Below are 22,806 nucleotides of genomic sequence, written 5' to 3'. Positions count from 1 at the left end.
TTTGCTGAATTGTACTTTCCAAGTGCTTAGTTAAGTGCTCTGCCACAGTATCCGCTCAATAAGTACGATTGAATGATGAGAGAGATATAATTAAACGGGCAATAGAAATTCTCTTAGTTTTTTGGACAGCATACCTTATCCCATGCTCACTTTCTAACCTGGGAATGCTTCTCACAAATTCAGTCTTTCTGCCATATGTGAGTGTTATATAGTCGTGCCTTTGGTGGGCAGTCTGCAAAACTCATGCGTTAGTGCTCCTTGAATTTCTTCTAATTAGAGGAAAATAGAGGCTATAGAAAATGCATTTTAAAATTTAATTTAAGCCATTCAACCACACTCTAAATGTCAAACGGAAATTTTCCAGGGTTTGAATCTGCCAAGCCTAGGCAGCCTGGTGTTTTCAGTAGAACTGTTCTCGCCCTCTTGTACCGATCCTTTTTTTTTTAAACACACACACCTTGCTGGAAAGGCCATGCACGCCCACATAGGAGAGACACGCTGTTACTTTCTTTTTTTGCACAGCTACAAATTGACAAATAGATTTTCATTTCTTTTGCCAATCTACACATTTCACTGTAAACTCCAGCTCCCCATTAAAAAAAGTAAAAATAAATATCAGTTGCCTTCACCCTCTGAAATGGTAAAGGTTTTCCCAGAATATAGTCTCACCTATATGAGAAGTGAAGGGTCCTGAAGTCTTGACAGTATGTTGCTAAAAAACCTTAGACTTAATTCACAGACTATTGATTTTGTCTTTGATGGGCTGGGGAGAGATTTAGGAACCAATTAAGTAGAAGGTGGTGGCTGTCAGCATTCCGGCATTTAGGAGAATGGAAGTCCTGATCCACCTGCGATGTGGAAATCAGGATCTGAAGAAACAGGATGGAGAGTCTTTATATTGAGCTACTCCTTGGGAGACACGGAGTAGATATCCTACTTCTAAACACAGTCGGCTCACATTCCGCCCTCGTGATTGGCCCCGTGGCCCTGAGAAGATGCGGCTCTGTGATGGGAACTGAGTTACAGGATGGGTGATGGGACCAGGTGGCTGGGTGGTATGCGCCTAAACTGTTGTGAAATTTCATCAGCAGAAAAATGAAACTGCAGTACCATTTCAGTCATCATGGACAGGACTTCCGTTGATTTCCATGTTTCAGGTTTACATCTCCAAGTGTGTCTTAGGGCCAAATAGAACAAAATAGAAAAAAATGGAATCTGAATGTAGAAAAGGGGATTTCTCCTTCATCTTCTTTTTAAAGAAAACTGCATCATTTGTCAAATGTTCGAAGAGTTTGCAGTCCTGAAAGTCTGTACAAGACAGGCTAATCAGGGTGGGTGACGTATGGCGGTAGAGTTTAAAATAGACGTGATTTACTACAGCTCCATTTCCTCTGGCATTTTCCAGAGAACTATATTTGAAAATACCTACCCAAGTGGGTCCTCATGACTGAAGCTTGCAATTAATCAGCAGGTGCCAGAATTCTAACATATATTTCTGGACCATATCAACCCTTCTCTTCCAACTTTTTTATTTCCCCTAGCTTTTCCCCTCTAACCCATGAATGTTTTTACCAGTTCTAGCTTCCTCTCCTTTAGCAAGTGGCCAAGGGCCAAGTATTCCTGTGCCTTATAAATCAGTTCATTCCTGGTTTCTCCAATAAACCAAGCTCCTTTCTTCCCTTTGCTAACATTTCAGGAAGGAAAAAGCTCCTCCTCAAGTGGTTTGCTTAGGCTTAAAAATTATGGCCACCTTTCCTAGTGAGGGTGTATTTCAGAGAAACTTAACGCCTGTGATTCTTTCTGCCAGGGATTGCACACATCGACATTTTTCATTCTATTATTATTATTACTATTTTTAATGGTATTCAGGGCTTATTACGTGTCAAGCACTGTTCTAAGCACTGGAATAGGTAAGTAATCAAGTTGGACACTGTTCCTGTCCCACATGGGGTTCGCGATCTAAGTATTGAATCCCCATTTTGCAGTTGAGGTAACTGAGGCACAGAGAAGTTAAGTGACTTGTCCAAGGTCATACGGCAAGCAAGTGGCATAAGTGGGATTAGAACCCAGGTCCTTAGACTCCCAGACAAGTGCTCTTTCCACTAGCCACACTGCTTTGCATCATCATTGTTAAGAATAATAAGAATAATAGTATTGAGTGCTTACTGTGAGTTGAAAAGCAGGTGGCCTAGAAGAAGGAGCACGGACCTGGGGGTCAGAGGACCTGGGTTCTAATCCTGGCTCCACCACTTGTCTGCTGTGTGAACTTGAGCATGTCACCTCACTTCTCTGTGTTTCAGTTAACTCATCTGTCAAATGGGGATTAAATCCCCCTCCCTCTGACTTAGTCTGTGAGTCCCATGTGGGACAGGGACTGTTTCTGATCTGACAGATTTGTATCTACCCCAGTGCTTAGAAGAGTGCCTGAGATATAGTAAGTGCCTAACAAATGCCATTTAAAAAAAAAAAATCACTGTTGTAAGAAATGGGACATGTATAAGGCAAGCAGATGAGGTACAATCCCTGTTCTGTACATAACGTAAATGGGAGAGTATGTATCTTCTCCCCATTTTACAAATGAGGAAACTGAGGCACATAGAGAAGCAGTCCCGAGAGTTAGAGGTCATGGGTTCTAATCCTGTCCCTGACACGTCACCTGTGTGACCTTGGGCAAGTCATTTCACTTCTCTAGGGCTCAGTTGTCTCATCTGTACAATGGGGATTGAGACTGTGGACCCCATGTGAGACAGGAACTGTGTCCAACTTGGTTAGCCTGTATCCACCCCAGTGCTTAGTACAGTGCCTGGCACATAGTAAGCGCTTAACAAATACTATCATTATTATTATTATTATCATTATTTCCAATATAAAAGCTGGAGGTAGGTTTGGAGACAGAAGGTTCTGTTATAACCGACCTTGAGCCTGTTGTTGGGTAGGGATTGTCTCCACTTGTTGCTGAATTGTACTTTCCAAGTGCTTAGTACAGTGCTCTACACACAGTAAGCACTCAATAAAGATGAGTGATTGATTTTACTAAGCTTTTGGGTAGGTACAAGATGATCAGGTCCCACATGGGACTCACAGTCTAGGAGGGGGATCAGATATTGAATCCCCATTTTACAGATGAGGGAACTGAGGTACAGAGAAGTTAAGTGACTGGCCCAAAAGTTACACAGCAGGTAAGTGGTGGAGCCAGGATTAGAACCCAGGTCCTCCGACCCCCAGGTCCATGATCCTTCTACTAGACCACACTGCCTCATACCTAAGTGTAACTAATGTTACGGGCTTGATTTAAGCCAACCAAAATCATAAACCACATCTTAGTGGAGCTTCTGTGATGAGGCTTAGAGAGTGTGAACTTTTTTGAGTGGTGGATTTCTTCAAATTAATTGAGGCAGTAATTGAGGAGCAAGCTGGGGTCTGATCTGATTTTTAATTCTGAACTGCCTCTCCTTGATAGAAAAGCCTGAACCTGGTTAATTTTTTCGGGAAAAGAGATGGTAAAGCTTCCAGTAGGCTCCCAGTTTTATTCATTCAGATTAATAGAGGATAAACTAGAAAGTCAGTCAGTGGTAGTTATTGAGTGCTTACTGTGTGCAGAGCACTGGACTAAGCATTTGGGAGAGTACAATGCGACAGTGTTGGTAGGTAGACACGTTCCCTGTCCAGTTTACGATCTAGAGGGGAAGACACAGGGGGTGAGGCTTTAAAAAATATTAACACTCGAATATATACAACACATGCTTGAGCATCGCGGTGAGCAATTCAAAGATTTAGGTCAAGAATTAGTAAACTAGGAGACTAAGTATTGAAGAGAGAAAAACAAGCGGTGGTTGAGACTTCATAGTTTTCAGAACTCATAGCAAAGTTCTACCTCATCTATACTCTAAAAACGAGTTACATTTTTATGTTTGAACTGTTTACCAAATGGTTAAATTCATTCAGTTGAACAGACCCAGTTAAGACAAACCCTCAAGTAATACCCTTGTATCAAGTTGTTCTATACAGCAGAGCAGAAACACTGCCTCATGTGGGAAGATGGAGAGCGTTTACTCAACAGAACTCCATGGGGCTATTATATATATGTATATGTAAATAGGTATTGAGGCAATTTTCAAAATGACTGTTCTTGCCCATTTATCCCGCAATGATATCATTGTGTAAATACTAATTTGAAGCGCAGGAATTGCTGGACAAACATGCTTTGCCAAAGAAATCATGATGCGTTATGCCAGGGCAGCTCATCGTGTGATGGAATATTTTGAAAGCCTAGGAAGATGAAACAATTGTGAGCTATGCAGGGAGAGATTCCTTGTAAAGGGGAAGAGTCTATTAGACCATGCAAGAGGCAAGCAAGGAGCAGTGGGTTTATGTATTAGAGTTAAGCTGAGAATCTATTGGAATCGGTTTTATATAATCTTATATGCACCCACACACAGAACACACATACGCACATATATTTGTCTTTTGTGCTCTGAGAGCACTATTCATGGTGAAATTCGCTAATGGGTGTGTGTGACTGAAAAGACCAAACTGGGGTGGACAATTCCAACCACACTGTGCACCTACAAAGACTGGGCCCTGTTGATCATTGTTGGCATCATCTAGCACTCTTTTCTCCTTTGCCTCTCTTCATCATCTTTATGATATTTCTGCTCCAGAAGAGCCACTTTTGTCTTGATGGCGATGTGCAGTGTTGGTCTGTCTGCACTAGACTGTAAGCTCACTGTGGGCAGGAATCGTTTCTTCCAACTCCATTGTATTGTACTCTTCCAAGTGCTCAGTGCAGTGTTCTGCACCTAATAAGCAATCAATAAATAGCCCTGATTGATTGCCCAAGTTGACTCCCAGCTTTCATGTGGGATGTGGTGTCGTCTGGGCTTTGTGTTACCTTATCCTTAAAACATATTCTCTGTCTTCACTTTCAGTTTCCCAATTTCAGTTCACCACACAGCAGCTGTTTGGGGCTACCGCTTCCATCCGTTCTCCTCCTGAGCCCCCTCTGGCACTTTGTGTCGAGGACTTTATTGTCTGGGCTCCTATTTTGCCATTTGCTTTTGAGTGGTAGGCAGTAAGTGATGCCGGCTGGAACCCCCTCAGGATGTCACTTAAGGCATCTGGATAGCACCTTGCTTTGTTGGATCTTGACTTGGGTGTGGAGCCGTAGAGCCTGGTCTTGCCATACTCTGAAAATCTCCTAAAGTATGTGCTGGTCCCCTTCATTTAATGTTATACCTCCTTATCTATCTGTAAATCATTGACTAGTGTTGCCTGCATGTATGTATGCCACACACACACTGCAAAACACTAATATATTGGCTGGTATCCATGGAATAGCCCCGATGTTTCAACATTCCCTTTTTGGTCTTTCAGTCGCCTCTTTCTCTATCTCCTTGTATCTTTGTCTATTCTGTACTATTTCATCCTTCTTCCTTGGGACCTGTTTCTCACTCCCTCTTGCCATCTCTTTCCTAATTTCACTGTCCTCTTGATTTGTTGATGTCCAAATCCCCACCCTTTCTTCAACTGTCCTTTCTCAGACTTCCCCTCTGACCGTAGTCTTCTTGATCTTACCCAGTTTGCTTTATTTTCAGGCTTCTTCCTTTCTGACTTCCCTTTTCCATGTCCCTTCACCCTCCTCCTTCCAGTCACCTCAGCTAACCTCCTCTGACTTTCATTCTTCCCCCTGAGCCATCCCTCCCCTGAGCCTCTCAACCCCTGAAAATGTAAGCTCTCTGCCGTCGCTCTTCACCACGGGCCTATTTCGTGCCATGATTCCTGACGCAGAGGGCTTTCCTCTGGTGGCCTGCTGCTAACACAGGCCTCTGCTGCCCCATCAATTATCACCATCTCCCTCCCTCCTCGCCTGATCACTGACTTAGGCTGTCTCTTCTGCTTCCTGTTGGGAGGACAGAGTCCTGAAGCCTCCCACCTCCCTCTCTCTTCTCTGCCGCCCTAGCATGTGAAAGAGAGAACCAGTTAGAAAGATGTCCTTAGGCAAAGTTACTTAAATTCTGTTAGTAAAAGCAAGGCAAAAAAGATATACATAGGTGAGAGAGACACAGATAAAGAAGCTAGAACAGAATTCAATTGATATCATCAAAAATATAAATAATTTGGGATGTTTTCTTGACTTTTTAAGCAACAGTCTTTGTACGGAATTTGTTAAGTACTCGTTATGTGTCATGTATTGTACTGAGCGCTGGAGTAGGTACAAGTTAATCAAGTTGGACACAGTCCATGTCCCACAAGAACTCACAGTCTTAATCCCCATTTTGCCAATGAGGTAACTGAGGCATAGAGAAGTGAAGGGCCTTGCCCATGGTCACCCAAGAAACTGGAGGTGGAGCCAGAGTTAAAAACCCAGGTCCTTCTTAAGAGTATTTTCTAATCACCCGACTGTAGTATGACCAAAAAAGCACCCACAATGTTGCCCCTGTCTGCTTTCTGCTCTCTAGGAGCACATGGCAGTTCCCCATCCTGTCAGCTGCTGCCTGCAAGGCCTCAGCTCCTTTCTTGATGCGTCAGTCAGTAGTCCTGCCAATGCTTCTCCTCCCAACTCTGCCCCCGACCTCCACTGCCTCCTCATAACTTCTACTGCCTTACTTTCCTCCACTCTGCTTCCTCGGAATACTTATATGGTGTGAAGGGAAGGGTGGGAAGAATCATGGCGGCGCCGAGGCCTCAGGTAGAGAGATGAGGCGTGCACGGGAAGATAGCTGGATTGTTGACGTTCCTGGACAGGAGGATGCAGGAAGACATCTCCTGTCTCAGGATTAATCGACTGCCATCACTCTGCGTCGGCAGTAGGAGAACCCACTTTTTGGAGTGCTACCAGCAGACCAAAGAGCATGAGACAGACCATAGCATAGTGAATAGAGGACAAGCCTGTCATGGGTCCTTGCTCTGTGTGACCTTGGGTAAGTCACTTCACTTCTCTGGACTTCAGTTACCTCATCTGTCATATGGGGGTTGAAACTGTGAACCCCACATGGGACAGGGACTATGTCCAACCTCTGCTCACAGTAAGCGCTCAATAAATACGATTGAATGAATGAATGAACCCAACTTGTATCCACCCTGGTGCTTAGTACAGTGCCTAGCACATAGTTAAGCACTTAAGAAATACCATTAACAACAAAACAGACCGTGGTTTCGGCACATTCTCATATATCTTGATCACTCCATTTGCCTAGAAATTTGGTGTTCTACTGTGTAATAAATGTTCCTGAACCATAGAGAAATACAGGATTTCATTAGATACGTTAAAATCCTGGGCACATGTGATCGTGATCTCAGTGTTCTTTTTTTAATCCTAGAGAACTTGAAATCAGTGAATAAGAATGTATTGGTTTTTATAGAAGCTGGGTGGCATTGTTGGTTTCTTTATCACTTCATATGATTCAATGATTTGTATTTACATATTATGTACCAGGCACTGTTCTAAGTGCTGGGGTAGATTATCGGGTTGGACATAGTCCCTGCCCCACTCACAGTCACTTCACTTCTCTGGACTTCAGTTACCTCACAGTCTTAATCCCCATTTTACAGATGGGGCACAGAGAAGTTAAGTGACTTGCCCAAGATCACATAGCAGACCAGTGGCGAGCCGAGATTAGAACTCAGGTCCTCTGACTCCCGGGCCCATGATCTATCCACTGGGCCAGACTACTTCTCTAACTTTCCAGGAATACTGAAAAAAGTCAAAGTAATAAAACAAATGCTACCTGTGATAATCTGCACCAACCTCCATGATGTGGTTACTGAAGACCACCAGCTCTTCACTGCTCATCTTAACAAAATGTCCTAACTAAAATTCTACATCATTTTAAACATGTGCCTAACATTGTTAACTCTCCTAGGATCGCGACTCTTGGCCCCTCTGAAGTTTTAAATTAAGAGTTGGACATTTGGTAAGAAAGGAAGCTAGAGGACAAAGTCTAAGTGAGGTGAAGTCTTTCATTCTGCTTCAAGTTACTCCTCAAAAATTGATGTGCTTTCCAAGTATCTCAGCATAATACACGTTCTTTTATACAAGCATGAAATTAGCAGGATATTAAGCCTGAAACTTAAGCAGTAAACTTCCGTGATGACTCATAATTGTGACAGAGATGAAGCAGGATCAGAAACATGAATTCATTCACTTTTGTAGCCACCTTAAGGTAATTTTTACAACCTACTTGGAAGCAAATTGTAATAATGTTGAATATTAGAAACCCTTTTTTATGGATATTCTTAAGCTCCATATTTAGTATACAATTCCAAAAATAATGATTTATGACTGTTTACCTTTGTGGGCAGAAATGAGCCTAGTTGGTGTAGCAAAGTGATCAAGATTTGACTCAGGTTTTCTTTTTGGAAAATGATCTTGTCTGTCATTTGTCTTGCATGAGCAAAGAAATTTAGTGAAAGCAACCTCTGTGAAAGGAAAGCTGATGATCCAGGGCTTAGAAGAGGATGTGAGGAGAGAAGCTGAGTACAGAGAATCAATAGACCTGAAATTGAGATGGGTGATGACAAAACAGACAGGAGAAAGATAAATATCCTTCCTAGGAAAGAGGTCTTAAAGGACCTAAGTTTTGCCGTTGGTCCGTTCCTTTAGTTTTATAGAGAAGAGCAGGGAAAAATACTTCAGTATGGGCCACAGCAAGTTTCACTTTCTTACTCAAGTGAACTTTTTTAATGCCATATAGGATTCCCCTTTTTTTGTAGACAGCCAGCATCCCTGATTCTCATCCTCTTAGTAATGAAGATTGTATTGTAGGTGCCAACTTATTCCTTGGTAGCAATTTTATTCTGCCTACGAGGGCCAGGCAGAATATCTATATATCTCTCTATCTCTTTATCGCTGATTTCCTATCACCACCCAGTGCACACAGTTGGCTCCTCTGAGTCCAGCCTTTTCATTGTCACTCGATCCCGTCTATTTCGCCACGGATCCCTTGCCCACATCCTCCCTCTGGCCTGAGTTAAATATCCTTAATTTTGCTTTCTTTGACCGTTTTTACCTCAGTCTCTCAGGAACTGGAACTTGTGTCAAAATACGTACCGAGGTATTCTTGACATTCACTTAGGTTCTAAAGAACAACTCACAAGGGAGAGGCACCTTGTAATTAGGGATGCTGAACCTGCTTGGGGAGAGTGCAGATAGAAGAGGAACAGGAAGGTATGTCACTGGAGCTCAGAGAAGCCAGGCCATTCTCTCCCATTGGAGAGTGTAACTACACCTGACACTGATGCTCCTCAAGACATGCCAGTGTTCGCCTTTAGAGTCGGTTTACTGGGTTTCATAGGCTTCATTCTTACAGGATCCTGCCTGTGCTGATGCAGAAATCTGGATGCCGAATGATATGGGGCTGTAATTTATGGTCAGTTTAGTTAGCCGCTGCTGCATAAGATGCTTATGGCTGCAAGCATATCGAGCATATGAAATAGCTGTGGCTATTTGGGCAATGAAATATGGTCCTGTAAGCGAGGGTGGGAGAAGAGAGAGGGAGAGAGAAAGGGAGGGGGGACCGTGCTTGTGCAGTGAGATTAAATGTGTTGGTTGCATGTGTAGAGAGAGAATGAAAGGGTGTGCATGTGTGAGATATGGATGGGTGAAGGGAGGTGGGGACAGAGAGGGAGAAGTTGATCTCTGAGGTAACTCAGGTGGTGGGAGCCAATCGATCGCTAATGCATTCCGCAGAGCTCCGACTATCACAAATCAGAGAAGACATGTGTTTTTGCATCAGGTAGTGCTTCTCTGTCAGTCAATTGTATTTGTTGAGCGCCTACTCTGTGCAGAGCACCATACTAAGCACTTGGGAGAGTGCAGTTTAACAGAGTTGGTAGACACATTCCCTGCCCACAACGAGCTCCTAAAGTTGCTTCAAGTAGAGCTCCAGGTTGGCCACTTCCCAGGTGGATGTAGTCCTGAGAAATGCCGTGTAGTGTTAGGCCCAGGAATTTAATGAAGGAGCAGTTACTCTTTTGGTCACAGGCCTGAATGAGTAATTATCATTTGCCAGGATTCTGGTCTACCCATGGGTAAAACTGAGGAAAGATATGGTGCCTCAACATTTCTTGAATCTTTTTATGCCCGTAATAATAATAAAGAAAGCAGGCATACAGCAATGATTTTAAAGCAGTAATTGGGATCATTAACTGTAAAAACGAATCCTATTTTCATTTGCCAGGTCAAATCCAAAATAGGTGGAGTTCCTGCCTGGGACTGTCATATTTTACCCAAATGAATACAGGCCTCATTTATTCGTTCAAGATAAATGTCCACTGGCGCATAACAAGAGTTTGGAGAGGCGGAGGCAGGAAAGGGGAAGAAATATTTTGATAAAATATTTCCGAATCAATCATGTACCATGTGCAGAGCACTGTATTAAGTGGTTTGGGAGAGTACAATGCAGTCATTCATCCATTCATCCAATCGTATTTATTGAGTGCTTACTGTGTGCAAAGCAATGTACTAAGCACTTGGGAGAGTACAATGCAGCAATAAACCGTCACATTCTCTGCCCACAACGGGCTTACAGTCGTAGTGGTGGGGGTGCACGAGGGCGGGGAGAGAGAAAGACATCAATACAAATAAATAAGTTTACAGACAGGTACATCAGTGCTGTGGGGGTGGGAGGTGGGAAGACCAAAGGGAGCAAGTCAGGGTGACAAAGAAGGGAGTGGGAGATGAGGAAGAGCAGGGCTTATACTGGGAAGGCCTCTTGGAGGAGATGTGCCTTCAGTAAGAGAGTAAGTGTCGGATTTGAGAAAGGAGGGCATTCCAGGCCAGAGGCAGGACGTGAGCTAGGGGTCAGCGGCGAGACAGGAGAGATCGAGACACAGTGAGAAGGTTAGCACTACAGGAACGAAGTGTGCAAGCTGGGTTGTAGAAGGAGAGAAGTGAAGCGAGGTAGGAGGGGGCAAGGCGATGGAGTACTTTAAAGCCAATGGTGAGGAGTTTTTGTTTGATGCCAAGGTGGATGGGCAACCACTGGAGTTACTTGAGGAGTGGGGTGACATGTCCCGGATGTTTTTGTGGCAAAATGATCTGGGTAGCAGAGTGAAGTATGGCCTGGAGAGGGGAGAGACAGGAGCTGGGAGGTCAGCAAGAAGGAATCCAGTCAAGTTGGTAGACGTGATCCCTGACCACCGGGACAGAAGAAGATTGCTCCCCTGGAGCAATCGTATTCCACACCAAAAACCTTACAAGCACACTGACTAGAACCCAGCACCCCTGATTCCACAGCCATCGAGGACATGCAGATATGATAGGTGAACAGTTTGTTCTCTGTCCGGAAGCCTTGGTTAGCCTTGTGTAGCCATGATTTGCCAAATTGCTGTACTGTTATGTTCCAGTGAGCCAGAGGCCTGGGATGGCAAGACAAGCTTGGGGGTACCCCTTGGGATTTGATTTTTAGTAGTATCAGTGAATTGATCCATGGTATTAATGAACACATATTGTGTGCACAAACAACGCTGTACTAAACACTTGAGTACAGTACAGTAGAGTTGTTTGACCCGGTCCTTGCCCACAGGGAGGGAAGAGGAGGAAGACATTAAATAAAATACCTTACAGATAGGGAAAGTGGCAGAGTTAAAAGATGTGGACATAAGTACTTTAAGTCTGGAGGAGACATGATTTTAGGAGGGCTTTGGAGGTGGGGAGAGTGGTGGTCTGTCAGATTGAATGGGGAGGGAGTTTCAGGCCCGAGAGAGGATGCGAGCTAGGAACGGTGGCGACATAGATGAGATTGAGGTACAGTGAGTATATTGGTGTTAGAGGGGCAGAGTGTGAGGACTGGGTTGTAAGAGAAGATCAGTGAGGAAAGATAAGAGTGGGAGAGCTGACTGAGTGTTTTAAAGCAGATGGTGAGGAGTTTCTGTCTGATGCAGAGATGGGTGAGCAACCACTTAAGGTTTCTGAAGAGTGGGGAAATGTCGACTGAATATTTATTTAGAAAAATTATCTGGACTGGCGAAGGGAGAGTGTCCTGAGGCAGGAAGGTCATTGAGGAGGGTGATGCAGTAGTCCAGGTGGGATATAAGTGCTTGGGTTAGTGTGGGAGCAGTCTGGATGGAGAGGAAGGGGTGGATTCTAGAAATGTTGCGAAGGTTGAACTGACAAAATTTGGTGACAGACTGAATATGCAGCTTCATGGAGAGAGATGAGTCAAGGATAATGCCAAGGCTATGGGCCTGTGAGGCAGGTAGGATGTTGGTGTTGTCTATGGTGATGGTAAAATGTTTGGGTGGGAAGCTGAGGAGTTCTGTTTCGGACATGTTAAGTCTGTGGTGATTGCGGGATATCCAAAAAGTGATGTCCTGGAGGCAGGGGATAATGCTAGACTGTGGAGAAAAAGAAACATCAGGACTGGAGAGATAGATGTGGGAATCATCCACAGAGAGAAGGTAGTTGAAACAGTGAGATCGAATGAGTTCTCCAAGGGAGTAGGTGTAGATGGAGAATAGAATTGGAACCAGAACTGAGCCGTTAGGGAATTCCACAATTAAGAGTTGGTTGGAATAGAAAGAGTTCGAGAAAGATCCTGAGAAGGAGCTGCCAGAGATATAAGAGGAGAACGAGGAGAGGACCTCAAAGCCGAGGTTGAGCAGTGTTGCCAGGAGAAGGGAATGGTCTGCCATGTCGAAGACTGCTGAGAGGTTGAAGAGGATATGTGAACATGTCTATTTTACAAAGAAGAATGCCAGGGTAATGATCAATATAGGAAGTGACCTCTGTGGGAAAAACATATTACATCTTTCCACTTTTCTCTGCTGTGGCTTTCTTTTTCCTCACTGTGACAGGTAAAGGCAAAATGCCCCCACCAGATCCTTTAGCAGCAGTTAAAACCCCAGCAAGTAGATGAGCAGAAAATCGGGTTTCAAAATGTGGTTGGTTATTTGCTGTTGTCCCGTGTCAATAGGATTTTATTAAGGAACTATTTGCCGAGTCACTTCTAATTTATTTATGATTATTAGTCTTTTCAAGAAAGGCACCGTTCCAGCAAAATATTCTCAGAGAACCACTTGGTTAGGTGATATGAAATAAAAATGCAGCCATCTGCTCCGTTTTATTATTTCCTTTTTTAATTTTCACACCTAAATGAAGAGTCATTTGAGCCTGTCGGTCGCAATTTCACAATCTCACAATATTATATATGCCAGTAGCAGGCAAAGTCAGTGTGTGTTCATGTTTATTTCTTTCTTCCTTGAGGAAACCCGTTGATCCTGTGTTAATTTAGTTGGGTCTATAGCTTATGACTTTAAAAAGGCACTGGACATATTGTAGATATGGCTGGTGACAGAATGACAGGGTTTTTAAGCATTTACAAATAAAAATGTCGTACACATTCTGTGAGCCATCCCATAATGAAATGCCTGACAAGTGTCATTAAACAATATTTACATACCAAAGGTGTTGGTTTGTAAATAATTGGGACAGGAAAAATGGATGAGTGTATAAACAACTATATTTACTTGAACAAGTGCCGGTTGCTTAATGAAAGCATCATCTGATTTAATCCACCCCCACAATTGATCTACGTCTCTATTGATTCTAGAATAACACATTGGATTTGGTGCCTGCAAATAAACGTGAATGTAGAGAATTTAGCCTTTACTGGATTAGTTGGATTCATTTGAACATTGGCTCTTGTCACTAGGTGAAGTTTTGTTGTGCAGTAAGGATGGATTCACAGTAATGTGAAGGGCTGGAACTATACTTGGGGACAGACAACTGAGTAGTGAGGTTCAAATTAGGACTAGAGCAGACCTCTCTCCAGCTATAAAATTGTTTCTGGCTCTGGTAAAGCTCGGTGATAGGGTCTCATTAGCTGGCAGTTGTGACGGTCCTGAAGGAACTCAGACAATCCCAGCAGTAAGCCAGAGCAGAGGCAGAATAATCAGGGACACCATTAAAATGGAAATGAGAAGCAGCATGGCCTAGTGGAAAGAACACAGGCCTCGGAATTAAAGGACCTGGGTTCTAATAGCGGCTCTGCCAAATGCTCGCTGTGTGACCTTGAGCAAGTCACTCAACTTCTCTGTGCCTCGGTTTTCCTGTTCTCCCTTAGAATGTGTCCAAGCTAATTAACCTGTATCTACCCCAGTGCTTACAATAATGTTTAACACATAGTAAGCACTTAAATACCAGTTAAAAAAAAAAAATCAACCGGCCTGAAGAGGTTATGGCTAGACTCCCCCTGACCTGGACACATCTGGCTCATCAAGGCCTTAACAAAAGTTCAAACCTGCCCAATGGAGCCCATTCGGTTAGGCTGAGAAGCAGTGTGGCCTAGTGTATAGAGCACAGACCTGGGAGTCAGAAGGGCTTGGGTTCTAATCTTGGCTCCACCACTTGTCTGCGCGTGACCTTGGGCAAGTTACTTTATGTCTCTGTGCCTCAGTTACCTCATCTGTAAAATGGAAATTAAGACTTTGAGTCCCATGTGGGACCGGGACCATGTCCAATCTAATTAGCTTGTATCTACTCCAGCACTTAGTATAGAGTCTGGCATGTAGTATATACCCACAAGAAGCAGCGTGGTTCAGTGGAAAGAGCCCGGGCTTGGGAGTCAGAGGTCATGGGTGCTAATCCTGGCTCCACCACTGATGAGCTGTGTGACTCTGGGTAAGTCACTTGACTTCTCTGTGCCTCAGTTACCTCATCTGTGAAATGGGGATTATTATTACTATTATCAAATAGTAAGCACTTAACAGATATCATGTAAAAAAATGGTCAAAACAGAGAACCACTGGACACCACTGAACAATTTGAAGGTCCTTTTCCTAACTAGTGTTCTGCACACAGTAAGTGCTCAATAAATATGATTGATTGCCCCTCTGTCTTTGGGAATAATAATAATAATGGTATTTGTTAAGCGCTTACTATGTCCAAGCATTCTGTTCTAAGCACTGGTGTAGATACAAGGTAATCTGGTTGTCCCACGTGGGGCTCACAGTCATAATCCCCATTTTACAGATGAGGTAACTGTGGTACAGAGAAGTTAAGTGACTTGCCCAAAGTCACACAGCTGACAAATGGCGGAACCCATGACTTCTGACTCCCAAGCCCGTACTTTTTCCACTAAGCTATTCCTTCCCCCAGAGTGAGCTCCATCCAATAGCAGTGTATCACCAAGAAAGAAGCTCTGCTCCCCAATTTCCCTTCCTTTTGTTCTACTGAATAACAATGCCTTAAATTGGTACTCACTTGACAAAGAATTCGGTAGTAACTTGCCGAAATGACCTGTGCACAATTGCAGAACTGCATCTGTGGCCTCTCTACAGGAGTAGGTTGGACATGCTCGCTCAGGACTAGAGGTAGTGGCTGTATGGGAGAAGAATATAGGGTAGATCCAGGTAATGTTTTAGAGGACGAATCAGCAGGATTTAACAGTTGATGGTTTATGGAGGCAGAAAGACAATGAGGCATCATGAATTTTATTAAGATTGCACTTGGCTCTGTACCCTTAAAGCCCTTGATATTCAACCCCACCCTCAGCCCCACAGGACTGATGTATATATTAATAATTTATGTCTGTACATTAATGTCTGTCTCCCCCTCTAAATTGACTGTAAACTCCTTTTTTGCGGGGAACAAGTCTAACAACTCCATTATATTGTAATAATAATAATAATAATAATAATTGTGGTATTTGTTAAGCACTTAGTATGTGCAAAGCACTGTTCTAAGCACTGGGGTTGATGGAAGGTAATCAGGTTGTCCCACGTGGGGGCTCACAGTCTTAATCCCCATTTTACAGATGAGGTAATTGAGGCACAGAGAAGTGAAGTGACTTGCCCACAGTCACACAGCTGACAAGTGGCAGAGCCGGAATTAGAACCCATGACCTCTGACTCCCAGCCCGGGCTCTGTAAACCCCAAGTGCTTAGTATAGTGCTCTGCCCACAGTAAGTGCTCAATAAATGCTATTAATTGATTGATTGGTCGATTTCTTTGCAACAGAATCGAACAGGACCAGTGACTTGGGGTGTGCTGAGAACTCGGCTGCTCGTTTCAGTAGAGTGACCCTCTCCTTTATCTTTCCTTGCTCCTCTCCCCTGCTCTCCAAACTTCAGGCTTTATATTGTCAGGGTTGTCTCTCACGGGAGCAGAGACGGAAAGTTGGAAATAAGTAGGCTCTACAAGTTATTCAGGCCTCTTCCAAATTGCTTGAGGTTCAGGATTTTCTGTTTGACAGTACTTTTCACCAAAGGATTTAAGTCTAGACTAGGGAAATCAAAACTGCTTCTGTGTTTATCGACCCACCGTGAGCTTTTGGAATGTAAAAGCTTCATAAATCCCAAGTCGCCCATCTTATCAATCTATCTCATTTCTGTTTCTTTTTGGCCCCCTTTACCAGCTCTCAGCTTTAATTACTCTTCAGCTTAATATGATTCTCTAATTCTAATTTTAATAAAGCAGCCTATAAATAATCATCATGAATACTGTAAATCAGTCAATAACAGATCCAAATGGGCCAGGAATACTTTATCTGTCAAGATGGCGTTTTTTGCTAAATTCCCATCTGTGAGATTCTGGAAACTGGCACTCCAGCTTTCCCGGGCTCATACCCAGGGAACACCGCCACTCTGGAAAGCATGCTTCATCCTACACCATCTTGGGCCACCCTGACACCTCAGAGGTGGACTTTCTTTCAAGAGATGTATCGTCCAGGAAAAGTGTGGAACATTTGGACCAACTGGGTTCCTTAAACAGATTATTTTGCCTCCTATAAACTGTGTAACCTGTTTTTAGAAAGTGGTTTTCTGAATGTGGACTCAAAATCTATTAGTCTTCCAGGAGATATCATTGGTGATCCCCTCAGAGAGACAAGTGGGGAGCTATTGCTTCCTTCTCAGTAGGATTCATTGTATATTGAGATCTGGGAAGATCTGGAGTGACTGAAAACAGTTTTTACTGCCCCCTCATTTGTTTCTCAAAGCCTGGTGTCTTATCATCAGACCACAGATCTAGTGAAAGACTTGCTTCATTTCTGGAGGGCACATAACTAGGATATGGATATTCAGGGTTTTTCCTTATTTAACCAGAATTCTACATTCAGGTCATTTTAAAAAATTGGGTTAAACCCCAACTTCCCTTCCTCCCCCACACCCTCCCAGCCCCCCTCAAACACATACCCACACGACCACCCACCCACCACCACCATTAAATTGAGTTGGGTTTAACATTTCTGCAACCAAGGTGGATTTGAAGATTTACAAATCCATCTTAGATTGGCAGGTCAAATAAATTAGACCTACTACTTTTGTGCCATAAGCCTTCATTGACTCCACTTGTCATGACTGAAATCAGTGTGTCTTTGAAGTTGTGCCCTCTGGAAACCTGGGTCATTTTTTATTGTATGATAGGTTTATTTGTTTTTCTCTTTCCTAGTGTAGTGTTAGCAGTAGGAATAGTTTTATTTGTTGAATGTCCATGGGGTGCAGTGGGCTGTACTAAGCACTTGGGAAGGTAAAATAAATTGAAAACACATGTTTTTTGGGCACAAGGAGGTAGCAGTCTAATAGAAAATGTGTGGCACTTCGTTGGTTAACTGGCTTATTTTTTATGCAAGCGCCATCACTCTTCTCTTTTCCAAATACAGCTTTCACAAAAATGAGGATACTGTTAAATTTTAGATTCAAACTGTCATCTTTGCCATTTGGGCTATTTCTTCTTGAATGTAATGTAATCATCTGGCACCTATTACAAGAGTAATCCTGTTTTGTTATTTTTTAATGTTATTTGTTAAGTGCTTACTATTTGCGAACACTATTCTAAGCACTGGGGCAAATACAAATTAATCAGGTCTGACTCAGTTCCTGTCCCACATGGGACTCACAGTCTGAGTATGTGGGAGAATAGCTATTGAACCTCCAATTTACAGTTAAGGAAACTAGGGCACAGAGAAGTGAAGTGGTTTGCCCAAGGCCACACAACAGGCAAGTGGCCTGATCCTCTGACTCCCAAACTTGTACTTTTTCCACGAGGCCATGCTGCTTCACAGCACTTTGGCGAATTCAGTAGTCACAGTTCTTTCATTTTGCCTTCCTCATTTGCCTACCCTCTGAGTTTGAGTATGGTATTTACTAATTTAGTAGCAGAGATGGGTTTTCTCTTTGGGGTTATCCTTTGATAAAATTCTAGAATGTTAGTCATTTCTCTATTTGCCTGTAGAAAGCTTTCTGTCCCTGATATCCCTTTGGAAGTAAGAATTCAAAAGGTCCCTTTTTCCTTATTTGTGTGCTTTCCCAAGGTGTCGACCAACGTATTCCAAAATTCACTTTTTCAGTAGCCTTTCCTTTGATAGAATATCTGTTAGGTTCACTCCTTTTTAATTTTTCTTGATGCATCTCTCCAAGAGATTTTTGTCCTGAAGAGATGTGCCCGGTGTCTCAGAGTAGAACTTGTTCTTCTTTTAAATCAAATTGTCAACCAGTGATTTTTGTGAAACCTACTGAGTATGAAACCCAGTAGTAAGCACTTGGTAGTGTAAAACTGAAGCAAGTCACATGATCCCTGCCTTCAAGGAGCTGACAGTCTGAGTTTTCCAAGTCAGTCACAAATTCTCGATAAGATTCAGGCAAACAACCCGGCTCTCAAGCCTTCTTCTGTTGTTGGGGCCATCTTTGAAGTACCACATGTAATCCATTTCCATTAAGATTGGATTCTTTTGGGTCAACTGTGGTTTTGACCCCCACAAGGACAGCGTGGGTGAAAGTGCAAAAACATTTTCTTCTAGGGTGCTGGTCTTTATCACTTGCCTCTAAAATAGGAAATCTTACTAATGGTTTATAGCCAGTCTTCCTCTAAGCACAATTTTGAACATTGTCTTGAAATAGGATGGCGTTTTTTGAGAGCATTCCAGTCTCACAGGACCGAGTTGATGGTGTTGTAATTTACCTCCTTCTCCCAGCAGAGTGAATTCACTGCTCCCTCTTAGGAGAGATTCCCCCTCTTGGTTATCGAGGTGGTGTTCTAGCCTACTATCAACTAGATAATTTGCAATAAGACTGAACCTCTCTTATTTCCACATTCCTAGGTGCTGGCTATATTTGCCAAAGCTTTGCCGATGTGGATGACCAAACGAGACAGCCCTTTGAGAGGGATGGATGTAGCCAATGTTGCTGGGGCCTTTTCGGTAGGTTTCTCATTTCTGAATTTCTAGAGAAAGGAGATGCACACAAAACCAAAGGTTTATTCCCTAAGAATCGTCTGCACTTTCCTTCAAGTTTTAAGAGCTGCAACTGAACTATTTTCAATGCCCTTGTAACTACCTCCATTCAAACATGCAATAACTTTTACGGTTCTATTCGGAAAAGATGGACTCAAGTTAGTCTTTAAGTTTGCCCTGTTTCTTTTCAGTGGAATTTTCCTCAGAGTGGCACTTCCCTGTGTAGTGTGATGTAGGGGCCCAGGACATTTTAGGCATAGAGAAAGTGCTTCTGGCCCAGTTTGCTTCCCCTTTGGAACACCTAGACTGATAATTATTTTAAAGTAGGCTAAGTACTGTATATGCAAAGATAAATTTAGTTTGAAAATAATTCCAGTTTGGTTCCTGATCTGTACAGAACAATTTGCTCCAGCAGCAAAAATAAAAAGAAATAAATCAAGATGGAAAGATAAACTCGGGTGGGTCATTTATCATAAGGTTGCAGAATAGAGAGCAGGATAAAATAATATCCTTGGGGCGGGGGTGGGGGAGAATTGGTATCAACCGGGAGGTTTAGAATATTAAAATATCTGGGATGACATGTTTCCCTTTTGTAATTGATAAATTAAAAGGCAAGTCCCTCCAAGGATTGGGACCATGTCTTCTATGTTTCATAGTCAATTTTTAATTATCCATTTTAATGAAGTGGAAAATTGTATAAATAATATAAAGCAGAGGAGAACACAACTCAGAAGCACTTGGGCCTTGGAGTTGTTGTGGGGAATCTTTTTAGGGTGGGTAAGGCAATCATGATCCTTGGAAAGTGGAGGTGGCTACTGTTTGGATTTGCAGAGAGGTGGAAGAGAGACAGACTCAGAACTGGGGAGACATTAGAACTCTACCCCCGTGGACTGTCTACAAAGTGGTCTGACAGTTTTGAAGAGGGGAGGGAGTTCCAGGCTGGGAGAAGTTAGGAAGTGAGCCTGGGAGCAACAAATAGTGTGAGCTAGCTAGGGAGTCATGGGTGAAGAGAAGATGGTAAGAGCGAGAGAACTGGTGGAGAATCTAGAAATCAGCGGGAAGGAGTTTCATCTTGTTGTCAAGGTTTCCAAGGAGAGGAGATACAGAGACTATAGGACATAGCAGGAATAGAATCTAGGCAGCCGAAGTGCGAGAAGTGGGCCGAAGCTGGGGGAGAATCTGTCTCCTCCTAACACACAGAATGGTTCTGCGCAAAACTTTGCTGCCTGGGAATTTCTAGAGTTTGTCAACCCTAGAAAGTAGGATGGGCTGGATTGGGAAGCAACGATGCTCAGATGCAAGGGGGTCCATCACCATGCACATCATTAATTGGAATACAACAGAAGCAAGACATACGAACCTAGTCGTCTTCTACTGTGATTCCACCACAGGGTGACCCAGGTCTTTATGGGGATGTGGGTTTTCAAGAACCCATGCAGTCAGACCATTGATCAGGTCCCTGGGCTTCCGTCTAGCTGCTTCCGAAAACATGCTACTGATGCGCTCTAAACAATTTAGCAGGTAAAGAAATTCATTACTGATGGCAAGGTCTGGTAGTAAAGTGTCAGCCCTATAAATGATTATTGCCTAAATATTTCCAAATGCATCTTTAGAGAGGAGTAGGCTTAAAGTACCTATTTCAAGAGGTATTTCGAAGCACTGATTCCAGGTTCCTCTAAGCTAAATAGTAATTATCCTGATGATGGTGATTAATGCTCACTGTAATAGTGAGGTTTTAGATGTAAAGGATGAGTTAATGATGGTAAGGGAATGATGATAGGCTGCATTGTGATGCATTCCCTGAGTGGCCTGAGGAAAATAGGCAGTGAAATTTCTACACTTTTTGTTGATGGCACTTACTAGTGAAATTGTGATTTGCCTTTTCCCAGTTGTTCATACTTTGCTGTCTCAAGCATTGAACAAATGCAATTAATACTCAGTAATAGAAAGTATATGTCCTACTCCTATGACCCTATTCCTCCATTCCCAGATTCTGGGAAAATGTAAAGCAAGAGAATGGTCAAAAGGGAAAGATGAAACGGGATTTTGGCCCATCCTGGAAAGCAACTAAGGGTTTTCTGCTATATGAATCCATGTGGGAGGGGAGGAAAATAAAGGAATTGCTTCAAAACCTTATTAAAAGCACATGGTCTCCAAGAGAACATTCCTGACTGAGCCCTCATTTCTTCTTCTCCCACTCCCTTCTACATCACCCTTGCTTTTAGATCTGTTCCTTTTATTCGCCTTTCCCTCTGCCCCAGATGTTCAGGCAGCAAAATGAAATATTCCCGGGGAGGGGAGAACCTAGGAGACCAGTAAGGCAAGCATGATGGTAGTAGTCAAGCTGGGATACGGTAAATGCATGGATCCCTCTGGGGGCCACATGGGTGGAGAGGTAGGAGTGAATTTTTTAAAAGTTGTGAAGGAAACAGTGGTGTCATCATGAAGTGTCTTTGGGACTGGATGCACTTCTCAGACTAGCTCAATTTATTCAGTAGCTCCGTGATGCCAGGTCTGCCTCTCCTGACCAAAGTCTTTGTAAGCTTTGCAGATATCACAGAGTTATCTTGATTTTTGTTTCCTGAACAACTCTACCTACCTTGAAGCAAAGATCATGTCCACAGTTGATTGACATTTGAATGTGATTTATTTCCCCCTTGCTGGTAAAACAATGTAAAGCGTTCCGACCTAAACTGCATATCACCGATAAACTCTGTGTCCAACTGTGCTCCCTCCTAAAAGTCTCCTTTAGGGTTCAAACAGTGGTGCATGTGATTCAGTTCTTGACTCTTCTGTCTCTGAGGCAGTCTGAAAGGCTTATTGAGTTGGTGATTGGTGGATGTGTTTTTTGGAAGGAAAATTTTTTTTATCTGAATTGGGAAAGTGAGATCCAGATCATTTACTATTCTTAAGGATTCCTTGACATTTTATTGGCAAAATTATCCATCATTCAATTATAACCTAAATTGCATTCCATCTTGTGTTTATATATTCTACTATTCTGCCTCCGGAAATAACTATCATCTAGCATCGATCTTAAAGAGCAGACTCATTTCATATTAATAATAATTAATAAATTATAGTACTTAAGTGCTGTTTATGTACCATACACTGTACTTAGCACAAGGGTAGATTCAAGATAATCCAGTTGGACCCAGTCCCTGTCCCTCATGGTGTTCACAATCTAAGTAGGCGAGAGTAGGATTTAATCCCCATTTTATAGATCAGGAAGCACAGAGAAGTTAGGTTAGTGGCCCAAGGTCACACAGCAAGCAAGTGGTATAGCCAGGATTAGAACCCAGGTCCTTTGACTCTCAGGCCCATGCTTTTTCCCCTAGGCCACCCAGCCATGATTCCTAATTAGTCCTTTGCAGAGTATGAGATCCTTAAAGGAGTGTTGTGAGGAATGACTCTTTTGCTTTCCAGGCATTTAGAAAAGGCAGTTTCACAGCCTTTCCCATGGTTGTCCATGTGAGTTGGGGAGGGGATCTAAACTTCAAGGTCAGAGTACCCTCCCCTTGAGCCCCAGATTTTTCAGAGTACCAACTGGCAGAACAGGAGGGAAGCCTGGCTTCTCTTTTCAGTGCATTTCCTTGGCATGTGATCCTGTGCTTCCTCTTCCCTTTCATCTGTCTTA

General features: G+C 43.0%; 1 long non-coding RNA gene across 2 annotated transcripts in view; it reads left to right on the top strand.

Annotated features, from left to right (window-relative positions):
- LOC114812937 overlaps nt 1–22,806 on the top strand; it is a 138,615-nt gene that overhangs the window by 8,474 nt on the left and 107,335 nt on the right. For both annotated transcript variants that reach the window (XR_003760547.2, XR_003760546.2), the window contains one exon: nt 19,038–19,136. This is a non-coding gene — a long non-coding RNA (uncharacterized LOC114812937). The remainder of the gene's footprint in view (nt 1–19,037; nt 19,137–22,806) is intronic.

This window comes from Ornithorhynchus anatinus, chromosome 6 (genome assembly GCF_004115215.2).
Source record: "Ornithorhynchus anatinus isolate Pmale09 chromosome 6, mOrnAna1.pri.v4, whole genome shotgun sequence".
Taxonomy (NCBI): Eukaryota; Metazoa; Chordata; class Mammalia; order Monotremata; family Ornithorhynchidae; genus Ornithorhynchus; species Ornithorhynchus anatinus.
The sequence above is the reverse complement of the archived record's forward strand: the minus strand, read 5'-3'. Positions and strand labels throughout refer to the sequence as shown.